The sequence below is a fragment of the Triturus cristatus genome, chromosome 3_1 (genome assembly GCF_964204655.1).
Source record: "Triturus cristatus chromosome 3_1, aTriCri1.1, whole genome shotgun sequence".
NCBI lineage: Eukaryota > Metazoa > Chordata > Amphibia > Caudata > Salamandridae > Triturus > Triturus cristatus.
In genome coordinates, this window is record NC_140583.1 from 1133728916 (window position 1) to 1133743110 (window position 14195).

The window sequence follows — 14195 nt, forward strand, 5'->3', positions numbered from 1 at the left end:
AGAAGGGGGGCTTTGTGGCCCCCCTTCTTTTCCTAATATTTTGGCCCTGGGGACTTCGTCCCCCAGGGCCTGCCCCCTAATTATTATTATTTTTTTTAAATAAAAAATTTGGGAAGGGGGCTGCGTGGCCCCTCTCCCAAGGCCATAATCGGCTCCGGGGACCCCATCCCCTGGGGCATGGCCCTTTTAAAAAAAAAACAATATTTAGGAGGGGGACTGCCTTCCCCCCACCTTAGGACATTTATCGCCCTGGGGACCCCATCCCCCGGGCGGGCCTTTTTTATTTATTTAAAAAAAAAAATTACATTTTGGGGAGGGGGGCACGTGGCCCCCCTCCCGGGCCACTCGTAGCCCCAGGGACCCCATCCCCCGGGGCTTGCCCTCTCCATTGGGGACCGTGGGGGGTCAGCTCCCCGCCTCCTGCGGGAGCCGGCATTGCTTTTCCACACGGGGAGCTGCTAAGATGCAGCTCCCCCTGTGGAAAAGCAATTTGCTTTGCTATTTGGAAGAGAGATCAGGTTTCCTGCTCTCTCTTCCAAATTGCAAAGCAGTTTACTCTGACAGGGCGGGATCTGCGAGGCTCCCGCCCTGCCTTAGCAAACTACAGTGTCCCGGGGGTGGGCACTCCGGGACACTGCAGGAGCTGGCCCTGGGGGGTGCCAGTCCCCAGGGCCACAACAAGGCTCCAGGAGGGGGGCCGCGTGGCCCCCTCCCATCTATTACAAAGCCACGGGGGGTGGTGGTCCCCGGGGCTGGGGGGTCTGTCATGGACCCCCCAATTTGAATCTTTAGTGCCCCAGGGAGGTAGCGGTCCCCAGGGTGTGTGGGGGGCTTGAGCCCCCCACACAGGGATTTTTTTAATTTAAATAACGCCCTGGGGGTCGCGGTCCCGGGGCTACGGGGGGGCTGTGTGGCTCCCCACATTAAACTAATAAGCCCCGGGGGGTGACGGTCCCCGGGTCTGCAGGGGGACCATGTGCCCCCCGTAATAAATTATTCATACTTTGCCCCGGGGGTGGCGGTCCCCCGGGCAGTGTGGGGGGGATTGGGCCCCCCAACACATTATTTCTATCATGCCCCCAGGATTTGGCCCCCCGGGGGCTAATTAGCATTGAAGCGGTTCGTTTTTTTATCGGCAGGATCCGCGCACCCAGGTCCTTGTGGGACCCCCTGAGCAGGCCTAGGGGGTCAGCGTTTTTCTACCCTGCCCACTTTTCGCATTTTTTGCATTTTTTTATTAGGTTTCTTGTGCCTCGGTTCTGTGGCTGCCAACACTTCCTGATTTGGAGTGTTGACAGACAATTAGAATACAGCTTGTGCACGGCAGGGTGCGCAGATCCAGCGCAGCAATAGATATATATGTGATTTTGATCTTGATTTTCTCAGGAACTACTGAACGGATTTACACCCTTAAAGCAAAAGGCACGACTCTGAACCAAGGTCTACCTTTCTGCCAAATTTGGTGTAATTCCATTCAGCAGTTCAGGCTGTAGCTGCGACTAACGGTCCCTATTGAAAATTACATGGGGAAAACACATTTTGGGACCCCCTTTTTTCTCGGCCCCCGCTTGACAAATCACCCCGAGAGTTTCAGGATAGGAGCGGACCGGAGCGGGCCACGAGTTTTGAAAATTTTGCGAAGATTCGTCAACCGGCGCCAAAGTTATTCTAAATAGAATGTTGCGGATTTCCTATGGATAATAGGTCCTAACTATAACTACCTACTGGTGACCGCCAGCAGGTAATTTATATATATATATATATTTTTTTTTTTTTAATTCTTTTTATTTTGTTGATGATATTTTTTTTGTTTTTAATTTTGAACTGACTGGTGTGAGAAAAGCAAATTTTACCCCTCTGCAATCCAACACTTTCCCTATTGATGCACTGACTGGAGTGGGAATATACATTTTTATCCCTCCAATATCCAACAGCTTCCCTTCTGTTGCACTCACTGCAGTGGGAATAGTAATATTTACCCCTACACTATCCAACACTTACCCTACTGTTGCCCTAAAGGTGTTATGCGTTGTAATGGAATGCGTTATAATGGAATACGTTGTAAAGGTAGTTTTTAAAAATGCGTTGTATTGGCATGCATTGTAAAATCATGCAATGTAATGGTAGTTGTGATTTAAAGACTGTGTTGTAAAAGTATGCATTGTAATTGCATGTGTTGTAACAATATATATTCGGCAGGTGGGGCTGTGGGAGACTGGGATGGGGCCCGGAGGACCTAGAGTCTCATACTGGTTCTACGGATTCTTCTGTGACGGGATGTTTTTCACCCTCGACACTTACCCCTGGCTTTGGCTTGACAACCAGGATCATGCTTCACTCTATGTTTCCATGGTTCATGGACTGATGCATAATTGGTTTTTTGGGGTTTTTTGTGGGTGTTTTTACTCCTTCTCCTAGCTTGGTCTACCCTTGGCTACTCAGTTTGCACTGTAGTGGTCCACTGTGGAGGAAGATGGTTCATTGCTTCATTCCCTACAAGTTCTCTATGGGAACTTTTCTAGCACTCTGCCCTCATGCCTTGATTTCCAGGACCTTAAGGTTACTAGCCTCAATATGTGATGCCTTAACACTCCCACAAAAAGGTCAGCGGTCCTTTCACTTCTTGAAAAATCAGGCAGTGACATTTGTCTCCTGCAGGAAACTCACTTGATCTCCAAGGATGTGCATGGATGCAGTCCCACTGGTTCCTGCGCCAGATCTGGTCCTCATGCCCTACGAAGAAAGGTGGGGGGTGGCCATTCTCTTCTCACTGGATTTAAGGGAGAAATCCTATCCACAATGGTGGAAGTTCAGGGATGCCCCATAGCTTGTGTTTTAGGTTGGGCACCTTCCACTTTACCTTAGTGAACTTCTATGCCCCAAACAAACTCCAGGAATCCTTCCTAATGAGTTCCCTAGGTGGGGATATGAACTTGGGTATGGACACTTACATGGCCACTCTGGACAATGCTCCCACCAAACTGGGGCTTGCTCAGCTGCAGTGCTACAATGCTCATGTACTGTGGATTGCAGGATATCTGGCGTCGACTGTACCCCTCTATGAGGGATTGCATATAAAACATAAGCATGTATTGATCATTTTCTGATGACCGATGCCCTTCTAGCCCTTGCATCCGGCTTGTCTATTTCACCGCGTTTGCTCTCTGACCATGCCCCCTTGTCCTTTTCTCTCAGACCGCCTGTAACCGATTCCAGAAGTTCCACTTGGCGTCTTCGGAATGCCTTGTTACAGTCCCAAACTACGATCGACCCTCTTCTTAAAGTAATTGTGGACTATCTCCAAACTAATGATACTGAGGAGAGCTCTCTGGCCTCCTTTGTGAAGCCCTGAAGCTGGTAGTGAGAGGGGAGCTCATAGCTCATTGAGAAAGCTTGGCTCCTTCTCAAATGCCTAGACTTGGTGAGGGCAGAATGTGCTTTGGTGAGCCTTAAACATCAATTTTATTTGGGGAGGAATCATTGTTGGCACATGTGGCACACTGCCTTCGCAGCAAAGTATATTTGGGATCACTGAAGATGATTTGTACAGGTTCCTCAACTGAAGCCTGCTCAGATGACAAAATTACAAAGGCCTTTCAGGCCTTCTATGGTTCTCTCTATGCAGCCTCCAATGGCCCAATGGAGCTTCCTTGCGATATCTCCAGAATGTTGCCCCCACTTCTAGGCCTCACACAGAAGCTGCAGCCTTGGAACAGTCATATTGCATAAAGGAGCTGATCTCGGCCATCGCATGCCTAAAACCTATGAAGTCCATGGGGCCAGATGGCTTTAGACCACAATTTTACAAGAGTTTCGGTCAGGACTTAGCCCCTCTACTTTATAACACCTATGCTGAGTTGGACCCCCTCACTAACTCCATGCTGGAGGTGGCTATTTTGGTAATTCTGAAAACCGGGTTACGGTCTGGCCCTTTGTGGGTCATACAGACCTATCTCCCTCTTGAAAGTAGATGGAAAGTTGTTCATCAGTATATTTGGTGCACCGCCTTAACTCACCTGATGACCATCATCTGATCAGCCTGTATGCTGATGATGTAATTTTGTCCATTACAGAGCTGATGTCTTCACTTGCACTGGTGACAGACCTCCAAACTTTGGGTGTGTCTCTGGATTCAAAGTGACTATGGAAAAGTCTCACATCCTGATCTTAGTCACGCCCCCTCAAGTAAGTGCCTTGCGATCCCTATTTCCCTTAGGATGGGCAGCAGACTCCATACCCTACCTGGGCATCTCACTATCCTAGACTATACCTAAGAAAGTGGCTTTCAATTATGCCACCCTTATCTGTCACAAACGCAGAGATCTGGTGACTTGGAACTGCCTTTGCCTCTCTTGGATGGGCAGAAAAGCGTCTGTCATCATGAACATCCTCCTGCACATGCTCTACTTGCTTCTGACCTTGCCTCTGTCCCCACCTTCAAACGCAATAAGCTCTCTCCAATTGGGGTTCAACAAATTCCTGTGTAACGGTAAAAAACCCCACCTTCACAAACACCTGCTTCATTGCATGAAGCAAGAGGATAGTTTGGGGTATCCCTACTGCTCCGCAACTACCAAGTCACTCAACTTAGATTTTTGGTGGAATGCAACTGTGCACTTTCTGAGAAGCATTAGTACTTTATAGATCAAGTGGTAGCGGGTACCAAAATTCAGAAGGAAGTCTGGATTTCCTGTAAACATAGGGCCTGGGGGGGCTTGGGCCTTTACACTTCCCTGGTAACAAGTGCCACACTTAATGTATGGTGTTTTGTAGCAGTCACAGTGGGCTTGATGAGCTTTCCTTCCCCTATGACCCTAATTTTACGTAACCCTGACTTCATCCCTGAGATGCAACCAGAACTGTTCCGATGCTGGCAGGACGGGGGCTGCACACGGGTGTGCTGACTCTTCAACACACAGGGGCTTAACCCCTTCAACCAGAGAAAACCTGATTACTCATGAGCGTACTCTGACTGCGTAAAATACTTATAAATACATCATTAGGTGACTGGTCCCAGAAACAGACAATGGGTAGGTTGGCCTTTGACCCGCTTTGAGAAATGAATTATCCTTAAATCTGATGACAAACGTCTCATTACTGAACTGTATGCCTTGCTGGGAAGGAAACTATCCCGACTAAATCCAAGTGGCAATTGCGATGGGTGGGGGAACAGGGCAGAACTCTCTCTACTAAGGAGTCTGGGATATTTTTTATAGAACACACCACACGGCGCACAACATGGCCAGTGCACAAATAGCCAGTGCTGAGACTGCATAGAAAATTGTCTCTTACTGTTATCTTGTCATGGTTAGACCTCACAAATGTATTTCAGGGTGCTCAATGGAGTGTTGGGACACAGGAACACAGCTCCACTTTTTATGGCATTGCCCAAACTTACCCAATACTTGGAACAAGTTCTGAGGGATACCAATTCAGTCTTTGGTACTTCCACACTGAGGTTCCTGGCTTACACTATTGTGTGTCTACCGAAACCTTTGACTTACCTCTTAAACTCTAATAGAGGGAGACAAATGACATTAGCTCTGGGGCCACCCACAAAGTCAAACTCTCTCTGTGGGAAATGGTCAGGATGCCAAACCATACCTCATGGCTGCACAAGCTGTGTTTTGTCCAGGGGATAGAGAGGCCTGCAAAGTCCCCAGACCAGGGCAACTCTTCCTATCCTAACAAGTGGGCCCTGCTTATTCAAATTCTTTCCTCTGAGTTTTGAGAATTGCCATGCATGGTTAATTTGTGGCTACTCCGTTTGCTTCCCAGTACAAGCATCAATGAATCCTCAGCAACATCTATGGCTCTCACATCTTCACTATCCACACTACAACCTTTCATGTAGTCAACATTATTGACTATTAAGTTATTGCACTGAAGAAGATTTTTGGGTGGGAGAGGGAGTTTGTGTACAAATCATTGTTTTTTGTTACTACATAGTTTGCCTAACCTGCACTGCCAGCCCCAGGGTTGTAGGTGGAAAACTGTGCTTAGTCACTTTTTAGATTTTCTGATCACAGCCGGCCTTCTGGATTATAGGCAACTTGCTGTGTGCTTTCTAGATTTGGCCGTAATAAACAGAATTGTTATATAAATTAATATCGTTCATGAACCTTCGGATAGAGCCTTGTCATTTCACTTCCCACACTACATTAACTCTAACTTGTCTCTTCTCCCTACACTAGCTATACCCTTGGATATACCATGAGTTATAGCACATGAAATCATTGCAAAAATTAAAACACTTATGACAACTGAAATTGTATTATTGGACAGAACACAGTGCACCATATAGTGGCGAGAGTAGAAAGGCTCAAGGGGGAAAAAAAACTATAGCTCACCATCTAAGCATGTGTAAAGTGGTCATATAAGTGAAAAAACACATTGGCACACACTTCCCAATATATACCTAACAAGTCTTACTTCTTTTGAATTCATATACACTCAGACAACATGTTCTCATCTTTTATTTCTCACTACACTATTCCTCTTTAATAATGTTACTAAAAGTACTACAACTCCCAGAATGCAAATGACTCTTGGATCTATTCTGCACATGATTTTTAGACATTTAAAACATTCTTAGTTCCTCAATGCAACTTTCCACAAACCTATACTGTTATTTTTCAATAAAATACACAATGTAATAAACAGGCAGTTATTTATTTTTCTCTTACGTCCTAAAACATTCACCACTAACCTCCTAAATACATACCTTCTAATGGATACAGCTCAACTAATATATTTTTTTCATCACTGTGATACTCCTTTTAATCAAACTCCTATTTACATCTTCATTTCTAATGTACATTTTTTTAAATAATTACAAAGTTATATACAGACCACTGAATTCAGTTTGTAGATTATATTGTTGTTTTAGCTCTTTCTGCATAGTTTGGACACTGTTAAGATTTGTAAAAACTAAGCACAAGAATGGTAAACCACTCTCATACAAAGCAAGTCTAAAATGGCAACCTCTTCAACTTTCCACTCTATCATCATGAGAAAGGCAGCAAATGAAATCATGTCTTTCATTTTAGATTACTGCACCTCCAGTTGTTAATGGTTAGTATCTATTAACCCTTTCCCTCTCTTTGAAAATGAGGTTCCTGTCTGCACGTTTGCGCAAAGCTTTCACAATCATCGTGAAAAAAACAGGAGTTCAAACCTATATCTAGCTTCTTTTTTCTGAAATTTAAATACTACGCACCAGTTTATTACATAGTCCTGAGTTGGAAATTAAAACTTGTGTCATCACCCCTCAACTTTTCCCAAAAATGTTCTGTCTCTTTAACACCCTTCGTCCCAAATACAGTCTTAGCTCAGTGTACCTAGCAACCCAGTGGAACCAGTAGGTCACAAGTTCACAGCACACTCTAGAAGGAACAAGCTACTTCCAAATGAGATACAGCAGGGGTGGTTCACTCCACAAACTCAAAAGCATATCAATGTATGTAATATGTTTGCTTTTTTAAACAACAGCCAATAATATGACTTCTTCCTAAGCCGTCCAACACACTACCTAATTTTATTCGCTTTCATGCTGACAGCATCCGATACATTTTTATATATAAATAAATAAATATATATATATATATATATTTTTTTTAAACACCTCCATGGGAACTTCTTTTCCATTAAAAAACTACCTTATTCAGCTCCAGCCTACTCCTGACTACTATTGCTCCTTCACGTCAAAATGCTTAAGAGTATGGATTCTGGGCCACAGCTATATCTATTGGGCTAAAGAGGCAGCAGAAAAGAGAGGTATTGACAGGGACTTGGGTTTGCCAAATGTGCATATTACTTGGTTTGGCCATAGAGGGTTAAAGTTTCATCAGAGTCTCTTTACCCTCACACTATTTTGTTGTACTCTAATATATGTCAAAGAAAGAAATGCATGTGGTCAAATCAATTCTGTCCACAGATTGACAAAGCCAGGAAACATGTTAATAAATCAATCAATCAATCAATCAATCAATCAATCAATCAATCAATCAATCAGTGAACTTGTAAAGTGCGCTACTTACCCGTGAGGGTCTCAAGGCGCTGAGGGGGGAGGGGGGTGCTGCTACTGCTCGAAGAGCCAAGTCTTGAGGAGCCTTCTGAAGGTGAGCAGGTCTTGGGTCTGTCATAGATGGGTGGGGAGGGTGTTGAAGGGCTTGGCGGCGAGAAAAGAAAATGATCTGCCGCCAGAGGTTGTTCGTTGGATGCGCGGTACAGTGGCAAGGGTGAGGTTGTCGGAGCGGAGCTGAGCTGGCGGTCGGGGGTGTAGAAGTTGAGTCTGTTGTTCAGGTAAGCTGGTCCGGTGTTGTGGAGAGCCTTGTGTGTGTGGGTGAGGAGTTTGAATGCGATCCTCTTGTTGACGGGGAGCCAGTGCAGGTCTCTGAGGTGGGAGGTGATGTGGCTGTGGCGGGGAACGTTGAGGATCAGTCGGGCTGAGGCATTCTGGATGCGTTGTAGTCATCGCCGGTGTTTGGCCGGGATTCCTGCGTAGAGTGCGTTGCCGTAGTCCAGCCTGCTGCTGACGAGGACTTGGGTCACAGTTTTTCTTGTTTCGATTGGGATCCACTTGTATATCCTGCGAAGCATGCGGAGGGTGTTGTAGCAGGAGGAGGAGATGGCGTTGACCTGTTTCGACATGGAGAGGGAGGAGTCGAGGACGAACCCTAGGTTGCGTGCGTGGTCTGTGGAATAAATATGTTTCTGCATTCCTCAGAGAACATCGCATGGGTTCTATCTATAGCAACAATCTGTGTTTTGACATTCATGGAATTTAAAGAAATGATGGAGTGGAATTTACAGATGAAGGCAACAGGGTGTTTCTAAATAACCTGAAACTCTGCATCCAGTCTTTTGTATGGCAGCCATATACACAAAACCAACACAACAGCTCTTGTCAGCGCCACCCTAGTACCCAAAATATTGTGAAGTTTTTTTCTAAAGGTTTTTGTGAATCTTTGAGATGATGTTGCGATCTCTGTGAACACATAGCTAAAACTAAAAACAAAAGCATACATTCAGGTGCCGATTCCGATCCTGTAAAACCCGGGTACGAATGGTCGTACGGAGCGTCTTCTCCATACGACTCGTACCCGGGAATTCCACCTTACAAACCAGCAAGTACGATTCGTACAGATATACCATTTCCGTACGAATCATAAAAAACACTGTACGGCTAAAATATACATACAATTCTGATCCTGGACAGCGCGTACGCGACGTCCGCTCGGAGTCAGGCAGCGTTTTACGGACCAGCAAGTACGATTCGTACCTACGGCTATATTTTTACAGGAGCCAAAAAGTGCCGGAAAAGCTAAGTACACTGCGATACAAGACGAAAAGGGGGCCCGCTACGCGATGTACACGCCATCATCCACATCGTACGTGTCATCATGTACGGTGTGTACCCCAACATTGCATATGTACGGACTGTACCCCCCACCCCCCGTATGTACGGACCGTACCCCCCACCCCCCGTATGTACGGACCGTACCCCCCACCCGCGTATGTCCGCACCGTACCCCAGGCGTACCCCAATCCTCGCGTATGTCTGCACCGTACTCCAGGCGTACCCCCCCACCCGCTTATGTCCGCACCGTACCCCAGGCATACCCCAATCCTCGCGTATGTACGGAATTTATGGAAAATGTATGACATATCTGAATACCTTCTTGATGGAATCAAAGTAAAAAACTGAAAGCATTTCCTACTGAGGAGACTGCAGTAAATGAGGAAATTAGGAAACTTCATAACAAATAAATCTCCCAAGTTGGCCACCAGAGACAAAAGAGCCCAAATGCAGCACAAATATCACCCAGATGTAGCCCACATGTAGCCCAATGACAGAAGTGTGCAATACACTTATTTTTTGTGTATTTGCAGTTTTATATAGTGCAGACTTGTCAGGGATTGGAGTGCTTTACATGAGCATTGGTTACATCACACAAGATCAAATTCCTTTTGGTTGTAGACATGGGGAGATTAAGTGATTTTACCAGAATCACAGAATGTTGAGCTGAAGCAGAAACTCCAACCTGGTTCCCCAGTTGCAAAGTCTGCAGCTCTGGAAGTAACACCACATCCTCTCCCCTAAGTGCAACATTTAATCAAGTGTTCAACTGGATGAAAAAAATAAAGATTACAAATAATTTAAAAGTTCTTTGTCGCTATTTGAAAACTCAGAAAATATGTCCTCATTTTAGTTTTTTAGAGCACTAACCATAATTTTGATGCAAATAAGACCCTCTCATAAATGTAATTTCTAAAGGAAATGCTCTAGGTATTACAGTTTTGATTACATCAAGATGACGTCAGGCGTTCCACACTTTTGTAATGAATACAGAATGTTAGCAATCTAGTTGTTCATTGGGATACTGTTGAGAGGCAGAGGCCAGGGGCATGGACTCTGAAAATTAGCAGAGTGCAGAGGCAACAATTTGACCACACTGGGCAGGCAGGAAGGGCAGTGGCAGCACAAAAGACTATGGAGGGCAGTGGAAAGGGGGGCAGGGGCAACAAACCAACAATACAGGACTGGCAAGAGAGGCTGTGGCAATGTAATAGACCATTGTGGGCAGAAGGAAGAGGCAGTGGTAGTACAATCATACATGCCAACAGACCCGTTTCAGCCAGGAAATGTCCAATGTTTTTAAGCTCAAATGGGCTTTATTTGATCTGTCTCCTGTCTACAATCTCCTCTTTTTCAATGTAACTCAAAGAGGAAAATCAATACCCCAGTTTTTTTTTCAAAATCTCCCTCTTACCAAGTTCAAAATGTTCGCAAGTATGGTACATTGTATCATGGTAGGCAGGAGGAATTGGGGTAGGGACATGGACTCGGATAACAGAGGACAGGAGGGACATGGAGAGGTGCACCAAACTGACCCTACAGGGCAGGCATCAGGGTTTGCAGCAGCACAATACACAACACTGGGCATGCGGGACGGGAGTGCAGCACAACAATCCATAGAAAGCAATAGGGTGGGGACAGGACCATGCACATGGACAACAGAGGACAGAGGGGAAAGAGGCAATGGTAGCTAGCTGACCATAATGGACAGACAGGAGAGAAAGCTGCAGCATAACAGACCATAAAGGGCACGAGGGATGGATCAGGGGCATTACAATGGAACAAACAAGCCAGGGGGGAGGGAATAGGGGTCTGCACATGGAAACAGAGGGCTGGGGGCAAGGGGGCAGGGCAGGAGCAGCAAGATGACCATGGAGGTCAGGCATGATGGGCACTAGAAACAAGACACACCATTAAGAGCAACAGTGAGACTATGATGGCATACACAAAGACCATGGAGGGAAGGTGGGAGGGGGTCAGGGGCAGCTAGCTGACCACACAGGGAAGGAGGGGCCATGGCAGCACAGAAGACCATGCATGGCAAGCGGGAGGGTTAGTGGCAGCACAATGGCTATGATGGGCAAGAAGGAGGGTGCAGGGGCATGCACAAAGGACCATGTAGGATAGAAGGGAGGGTCAGGACCTGGGCACAGACAAGAGAGTTCAGGGGAAGGGGCCTCACAACAGACCGCGCGGGGAGGTAGGAGGAGCAGTTGCAGCACAACAGACCAGGGAGGGCAGAAGGGTGTGGCAGTAAAATGGACCATGGAGGACAGGAGGAAGGGGATAGGGGCATGGCATGTGGACAGGCAGGGTGGAGGTGGCAGGGACAGGTTACTGTCATCTGAAAATGCTAGGCAGGTGGGAGGGGAGTGGCAGGTCAACAGAACACTCAGATTAGATAGGAGTGGCAGGTCCATGGAACATGGTGGGCAAAAAGGATGGAGCAGGGGCATGCACAAAGACATCGGAGAGCAGGGGGAAGGAGAAGTTGGGGAAATAATTCCCCTTCAATCCTGAGGGACCCTGGGGGCCAACTAGCCCACTAGGTGTTTCCAGTAAGCACCACTGAGCTGCGTTGCAGAGAGGTGGTCCAGGCCGTGCCAATTTTTACACCTCTCTGCAACGCAGCTCTGTGGCGCTTACTGGAGGTACCTAGTGGGCTAGTTGGACCCTAGGGACCCTCTGGATTGAAATGAACTTAATCTCCCAACTAAAAATGCCCACAGGGCGTGTTTACACAGTGGTGAAGGGAGGGGACGGGGCCTGAGTTAACGTTTGCAAACACGCCCTGTGGCATGTTTTAAGTTGGGGAAATAATTCCCCTTCAATCCTGAGGGACCCTGGGGGCCAACTAGCCCACGAGGTGCTTCCAGTAAGCACCACTGAGCTGCGTTGCAGAGAGGTTGTCTAGGCCGTGCCCCTTTTTACATCTCTCTGCAACGCAGCTCTGTGGCGCTTACTGGAGGTACCTAGTGGTCTAGTTGGACCCTAGGGACCCTCAGGATTGAAGGGGACTTAATCTCCCAACTTAAAACGGCCACAGGGCGTGTTCACACAGTGGGGAAGGGAGGGGACGGGGCCTGAGGTGACGTGTGCAAACACACCCTGTGGTGCGTTTTAAGAGGTAATTTTAATCCTCTGCCCTATTATATACGAGGAGGTCATGCTAATCACAGGGGCACCCCAACGCATAGTGTTCCCTAGTGTATGTAGGTGTTTTCACTTTTTTCTGAGTGTCTTTTAACATAGCACTGGCTCCAGGACTGGTTAGTCAGACTCAGTTACCACCAGTATCCGTCTTAAAAAGTTGAGGGTACAGGATGATTTTGCAACAAGGCTTCTTTCTGCTCTCCTGTTTGTTCTTTCTGCATGTTATCCCTCTTCCTGCACTTTTCTTCGTCTTTATTATTAAATTAGCATTTAAAAAACCTTTGAAATTCACTGAAAAAATCATAGGTTTCAGGCACGTTGTAGTTAGGAATTAGCATTTAGAAAACCTTAAAAATTCACTGAAAAACCATAGGTTTAAGGGGTGTTATAGTTAGCTGGACTTTTCACTCTTACAAAACCATTGAAATTCCCCCGTTATAGTTAGTTCAGCTAACTATAACTTGCGCGCCCGCAATGCACTGCTGATGACGTCACATATTACATCACTCATGACATGGTTAGATAGATAGATAGATAGATAGATAGATAGATAGATAGATAGATAGATAGATAGATAGATAGATAGATAGATAGATAGATAGATAGATAGATAGATAGATAGATAGATAGATAGATAGATAGATAGATAGATAGATAGATAGATAGATAGATAGATAGATAGATAGATAGATAGATAGATAGATAGATTGATTTCCAAAGGTTGCCCACGGATGAGGGCGCACTCCACAGTACTCTGTTCATAAGGAACTTTATTCTGAAAAAAACAGCATTTCAGTTCTGAATTCTCTCATGACCGTATGCGTTTCGGAGTCCTTACTCCTTATTCGTAGGTATTTGCTGTGATTTAAGGAAGCTGCTTCCAAACACACGTTTATCTCGTTCTTACCGATGACCTCATTTCCTTTTCCAGTGCCTCACAGGTGAGTAATTCTTTACGTAGTATGCTGGGGTTTGTAGTTTCTGGAGCATGTTTCTTCCCCCTCGGTGGGTCCTGCTCAACCACAGTCTATATATATAATTAACAGCCCTCCAGTGGGCCACAGACAAAAAATGCTCGATTTCTTTTTAGAAAAGTGCAGATTCTTTACTATTTAGCTGGCAGCCAAACAGTTTAGAATCTCTACTATTTAGCTAGTGGCAGAGCATGCACATATAGGTATTCTAAAAATATACCCTTAAGATAAGCAGAAAGACTTTATTGAAGCTGAAACTGAATTGTCCTGAACAAATGTTGCATACTAATGGGCGTGGTATGTCATGGTGAAGCTCTTCATGTGTACATGCTCACTAATCGTCAGAAGTGCTGGGTGAAGCTATGGGTATGTAATGGGAGGAAATAGTTGGTGTTGTTTGACTATTGAGACATGCTCCCAAAGTCTTAACTTTAAGGACATGTAATAAAGCTTTACAACACATATCTGGGCACCTTAACCAGTTTTAAATTAAGGTGCAAATTGATGGAGCAGGGGTGGGTGACCTTGCCAGAAAGAATTGGAATCAACCCCATTTTCAGAGGGTGGGTGGGGAAAGAAAACATGTTGGTGAAAATATTTAGGCGTCAGAAAATATGTTTACTTCTATTTATGTTGTTCAGGTTCTTGACTGTAAATTAAGCAATGGGTAGATGTTATGCAAAGCTTAATTTATACAGCTGAACACC